At 33.9% G+C, this 6444-nt stretch overlaps 1 pseudogene; it reads right to left on the bottom strand.

Moving 5' to 3' along the window:
- Positions 1 to 4339: 4339 nt before the first annotated feature.
- Positions 4340 to 6099, bottom strand: LOC117619115 (annotated as a pseudogene).
- Between the last annotated feature and the right edge of the window lie 345 nt (positions 6100 to 6444).

Raw genomic sequence — 6444 nt, 5'->3', positions numbered from 1 at the left:
GTTTTATTAATTAAATATTCATGATGGTTTAACCAGGCACCCGGGACCAGGCAGACCTACAGGAGGAACCTTCAGAAGGTCTAGTTAGCTCGGACCAGGAGTGAGTGGACTTTTCTTTTATAAATAATTTTATGCAAATGAATTTCATTATTTGATCTTGAATAAGTTTTATTGAGTATAAATTTCCTAGCATGATTTGTTGAATTTAAATACCTTATTTATATGCTGCTTAGTTGAATATGCTAAAGAGATATGAAAAGCAGAGATTGAGATTCATATCAGATAAAATGATAGCATAGTTCCAGACTTAACAAAAATTCAGTTATTTATCAGATTTTTCAGAAACCTTATATTTTCTTATGATAGCAGAGTTCTTGATTTAATAAAAATTCAGTTATTCAGCAGATCTTCCAGACTTGTTATATTTTCTCAGAAATTTTATATTTTTTTTAAACCACCGTGGGTACCCAGTTATAGAAAACAGCTTGCTTTCAGTATATGTTGCCTTCAGATATGACGATGTCTACAGACATCCAGTTTACCTTTAGTTTTGTCAGTGCACTTGACATTTGCCTCACGAGTTTCGGAGACGCCCGGACCGTGATAGCCAGGATTGCGGATCAGGCTGACTACGGTCCCCTGAATCCTGCCAGTTTGCGGCTTGGGTTGACTTTGTGTCCCCGAGACCTGCCAGGGGAATTGACGGATATCAAGAATTGACAGAAATAAAGGGATACACCTAGGTGGTAGTTTTAAATTGATTACAGTACTTTTATGCGAGTTTTATGGATCTTGAATATGATTTGCAGATATATAAATATGTGAATGCCTTGATTTTAGTATGATTCAAAGGCAGTTTAAATATTCAGTTGTACTTAACTATTTTTACAGTGGGGGTTAGTATATTCTAATGCTATTTTCTGAACCTTTATTTTTGTCCACTCACATTTTTTTGAATGTTTTGCTCCCCCAGGCTGTAGACGTGCACAGGAAATCCACCACCGGGCCATTTTTCAGTCTTCCACGCCTTTCTTTTGCTTTACAGAACTTTTGTTTTGTAAAAGGATTAACTCATCTGTAAACTATTAGAATTGCTATGATATTTGCCCTAGATTGAGAACTGGACTGTGAATTGTATCTTTAATTATGCTGGCAGTTGGTTGTGTAGATATTTATGCTCGTTTTGACAGGTGTAAATTTTAGGATTGAGCAAATTACAGGGGAGACTCTGCCGAATTTTCGGTAGGAGTCAAGGCTAAATTGAAATCAAGTTTGTAACTAGAAGGGCAAATATGTCTTTTGTGCCCGACAATTGCCAAGTGTCGGACACGCACAGGGTCCGACTCAAATTCCAAAGCGGAATTTGGATCGGGTCCTGTCATCACTTAGCTGCAGTTATGAGGATTTTGAGTTATTTGAAGAAAGCTCTAGGCCGATGCTTAATATTCAAAAAGCTAGGACATTTGGTTGTCAAGGGTTATGCAGATGCAGATTAGGTAGGTAATATAACAGATAGATGTTCTACATTAGGTTACTTCACTTTCATTGGGGGTAATTTGGTTACATGGTGAAGTAAGAAGTAGAATGTAATGGCTCGTTCTTTTGCTGAGGCAGAATACAAGGGCATTGCACAAGGAGTTTGTGAGCTTCTTTTGCTAAGAATACTCTTGTTTGAAATTGGTTTTCCACTAAAGAAAGTCATGGAGCTTTATTGTGACAACCAAGTTGCGAGAGAGATAGCAAATAATCCAATTCAACATGACATAACTAAGCTTGTTGAAGTGGATAGGCATTATATCAAGGAGAAGCTGGTAGAAAAGCTAATCAATATAATATTTGTAAAGTAAGAAGAACAGTTGGTAGATATCTTAATGTATGCGGTGTTAGCAAAGGTTTTTCATGACTCACTTGACAAGTTGAGCATATGAGACATCTACGCACCAATTTGAGAAGGAATGTTGACGTGAGCCATAGTTCAGGGATCCCGTGATCCTTGATTTTCTGGTGTATTCACGTCACCTAATTAGAATAGTTTTCTAGTTAGGATTCCTTGTAATTAGCTAATTACTTTTCCTTATAGAAAAAGTCAACTTGTACTTATATATATATCCTCCTCTTGGAGAAATATAATATAATTTACAATTATACTAGACTTACCACATTTTTATACCACATTGTGTACCACCTCTTTAATAGAGATTGAGCCCACAAATAGAATGAAATCCACCTTTATTAAAGAGGCAGTACACAATGTGGTATAAAATGTAGTAAGCATATCATTTTCTATTATTCAATCCTTCTGTGTTTAGTTTGAGTGTTAGCTTTATGGCCGAATTATAAAAATAGTTGCTAAAATTCAGTTTTTCTTCTAGTTCGTGTAGATTAAAACTTTTAATTTTATAAATTTTGCTCCTTTAATTGGAAAACAATAGTTAATTGGAGAACATGAACTTATTAACCTTGAGTTAAAAATAAAGGGAACTGCAGTAAACAATGAGAGCTTTTACAATGAGGAGTTAGAGCTTATTTGGGGTTACAAACTTTTTCACGAGTCTAATTTAATTTTAGTTAACATTAACGTCATTTCAACCCAACACTGGGCTTAGGGTTGCAAATATGAAATTTGAGATAAATTTTGGGTTTGGGTTTCAATGTTATATCCAAACTGTCGATTGAAGACGACTAAATATTGTTGGTGTGACATGTTACCTATAATTAAGTGAGACAACCCAAAAAATCTACTACCAAAAAAAAAAAAAAACAAAAAACCCAAAAAATCTAAAAACACATAATTTGTACCGCAACATGTTCTCTTTTCATCAATTTGATTAAGATAATTTAGGTCATATCCTTGTATTGCAATCTTTGGACAAACAAACTAAAGAGCTAAAAGGAAAATATTTGCCTCATTCTACCGGAGGTAATAACTAAATTCATGCGAATTATAATTTGACATGTGTATATGTGTTTCTGAAGACAGAAGTAGGTAAGAACTAAATTTATGCGAATTATAATTTGACATATGTGCATTATATGTGTTTCAGATGAATTATATCTTGGGAGATTCATTATTATACCCAATATAAAGGCCAAAATTATAAAAATAACCCATATGAAATGGACTTTAGAAACACACCCAAAACTCATTTACAACATAACAAAAAAGCTTTTAACTTATTATAAATTACAAAATTGACATCAATTTCTTAAAATAAGCCCAACTCCAAAATCTCATAAAAATATCCAAAACACTCAATAGGACATCAAAGTAATTTAATATTAAATTCAATAATGGCAGTTGTCATTTTTTGAGTTTTTTTTGGGTTTGTTTATAGAAATTCAATTGTGTATGATTTATTTACAATATTAGTGCTAAAAATGGATATATCACTAAATATCTCTTATATCTTTGTATATGTGTCAAAATTAGAAACTTATCGAATTACAAAAATATTCATATTACAAGGATTATTTTTGTAATTTCGCATAGCTTTCTTCCACGAAAACAGAGTCACGCTGCCATCACGACGAGAGGATTTCTGGCCCAGTTTCTTTATTGAGCTTCTTGATAAGAAAAATAGTTCTTTATTGTTTTTTTTAAACATTAAAAATAGTTCTTATTGCATTTACAGTTTCGAAGCATGAGTTTCTCTTTTCCTTTTATTCTATTATTCCTTTTGTTCTTTCACAAGATAGCTAGTTTCATCAAGCATGCTCTGCTTTCGTCAATAACTTCATTGAAGCTAATGGCAAAGCTGATGCAATACCATTCCTTGTTGAGACCTTCTAAGATTTCAAAGCAACTTACAAATTTTATACAGCTCAGAGAATTACGGAAACTAGCAACATCATGGAAAGGGCACCAGACGAGTTTGATGACATCTTTTCATTTTGGATGAGGAAATGGTGTTTGTATGCTGAAATGAGAAACAGTTCCATTGAAATAGACTGAGATTTTGACTCGAGATTCAGAAATGACGAACATGCAGAGGTGAAAAGTTTTGTTCATTTATAACTTGATCTTTATCTCCATCTTGGGGGAAAGTTGCAAAAAATTGATGTAGCCATCATCAGCTTTCTCTGTTGTAACATTCCATCAACTAGTCCCAATTTAATAATTCAGTAGGAACACTGCATGCATTAAGAACTTCAAAAGAAAACTTAGTTTGCCAAAGATACACGACTCATTTTCGATGCAAATGGTTTTCTTTCTACATCGCAGTTGATCCTAGGATGACATTATCCTCATTAGTGATTGAGTTCCATGTCACTTCATGTTCTGAAAGTTATTGACTAAAAGAACTTTCATCAACAAAAGTTCTTTAAACATAGATCAAGAAACAAAGAGAGGAAGTCTTATATACACGATGGATATGATATAAGTTATTCAGAGAAACCAAAACTACAAACATTATCAACAAGTATGCTACTTTATTGACCTAAATTCGTATCACCGTAAAGGATTTTAAATATGGACATCAAAATAGCACTCATATATTTTAAATACTATATTAATCTATTACTCTTAAAATATGTTATAGCAATAGGTAGTAGTATAAAAATATTTGCTCTGGTATAGAAGAAACTTACATGCTATATTTACTCAGCTTCTGTTGCCAACGATACAAAGGTTTCTACTATTTGTAGAGTTTTGTACTGCACTAACCATCTCATTTGTATTTGCTTGGCAATCAATTACTGCAGGCTGACAATTTCCTCCTAATGGCACCATTGCTTTCGCGCTTGTGCCGATACTAGCCTGCATTGATGACCCAACAGGTGAACAGAAGCATGGTAAATCTGTTTGACAACAAAGTCCAACTGCCCGAACAGTAAACTGTGGATTACAATCACCTTCCGTTAGAACAGAAGAAGTCTTACACTGATTTTGGAAGGGGAAAGCACCCAACTCATGATCAATCTTTCCTCTAAGGTCCAGAAACAAGCTTCTGAGCCTTAAAAACTATGTTTCAAGAATTGCCTGCCCCTGTATTTTCTAACAAGTTGCTGGTTCAACAGCCTCAATTTCTTTACTTCCTCTTCTAAGTAAGCTGTATGCGCCTTCTTTTTCTACTTGTACTTTCGAACTGCTTCTCTATTTCTGGAAGGCCTTCTTATTCGTGGTCTGGGAACGGAATGCTCTTTATTCTTAGCACCATCATCATCTTCCGACGGAAGAACTTGGGTATGGGTGTGGTAGCAAGTATGTGTGTGCAGCATCAGGGCCAGGTGGGTTACAAGTGTGAGTTTGACTGCAAGTCCGGGTATTCTTCAGAAATTCATCAACAAATGTATCTACAGCATGGTCTGAAATCTCTACCACCCCATCATCCATGTTTTCTTTGATTACTTAAAATAAGAACTATGTGGAGCCAAAGAAAGTAAGAAAGAGCGTAGCTGTAAAATACCAAATTTCTGTTTATTGGTCAATTACCATAAAGCTACAAACTTTATGCAATTTGTAAGAACTTCATGCATAATCGAACCAAACCACACAATTCTTACTAAAAAATATATGAGGGCTTGACTACAATCAAATTAAATATAATTCAAGAACACATGCACAGCAGCACAGCACTCGGAACAAAATCTATGAATTACCCACACCATCATATGTTCTAATGAACCAAAATCTCTCTTAAAAGCGACTTATTTGAACCCATAAGCAGAAACAACCCGACATGCACTCAGAAGTTGAGGGTTTAAACTGAAAGCAGGGTTTTTCAGCAATTCAAAAAAGAAATTAATAAAAAGATATTAGATCAATCACAGAGACAAAATTATGGTACTGACCAATACAACTAGTGAAGAGAATCCAGACATCAAGTATATGATGGAACAGAACACAAAAAAGCTGACTTTCGTGCAGAATATAAGAAAAGCAGGAATATGATTTTTATCAGATTGCGAGGCAGAAAATTCTGGCAATCTTTGTCGCAGCAAGTATGACGTAGTTACCTGATTTCTAGGGTAAGATTCTGCGACCAGGATGGTTTCATCTATCTGCCAATTTTACACCAATGAAGATGAAATAAGCATCTCTGGAGTATTTTTTTCATTTCTGTAGTCCTTTTGAGGATAAATGTCAACTCAACGTTGCCTTTTTATTTTAGCGTTATCTTTAGATTATAGACACTAGTTTGGCCGAACCAATGAAACAGGCGATTCGAATTACAATTTCCAGTTCAGTTTGGTTTTTGATCAATTAAAATTTTTTTTAATGCTTTAAACTGAATGTTGGCGAAATTATCAAATTGCATCTTTAAAGTTTTTTTTTTATCACTTATGGTCCCTAACGTTAATATAAGTGCTCTTAAATAATCCATCTATCAAAAAAATTGTTAAATTTAGAGATATAATCGTCGAATCAATATAAAATTTAAAAATAAATAAATAATATATATATATATATATATAATCCCATTCTATTGAGGGATCCCTCAA

The sequence above is a fragment of the Prunus dulcis genome, chromosome 2 (genome assembly GCF_902201215.1).
Source record: "Prunus dulcis chromosome 2, ALMONDv2, whole genome shotgun sequence".
NCBI classification, from domain to species: domain Eukaryota; kingdom Viridiplantae; phylum Streptophyta; class Magnoliopsida; order Rosales; family Rosaceae; genus Prunus; species Prunus dulcis.
The sequence above is the reverse complement of the archived record's forward strand: the minus strand, read 5'-3'. Positions and strand labels throughout refer to the sequence as shown.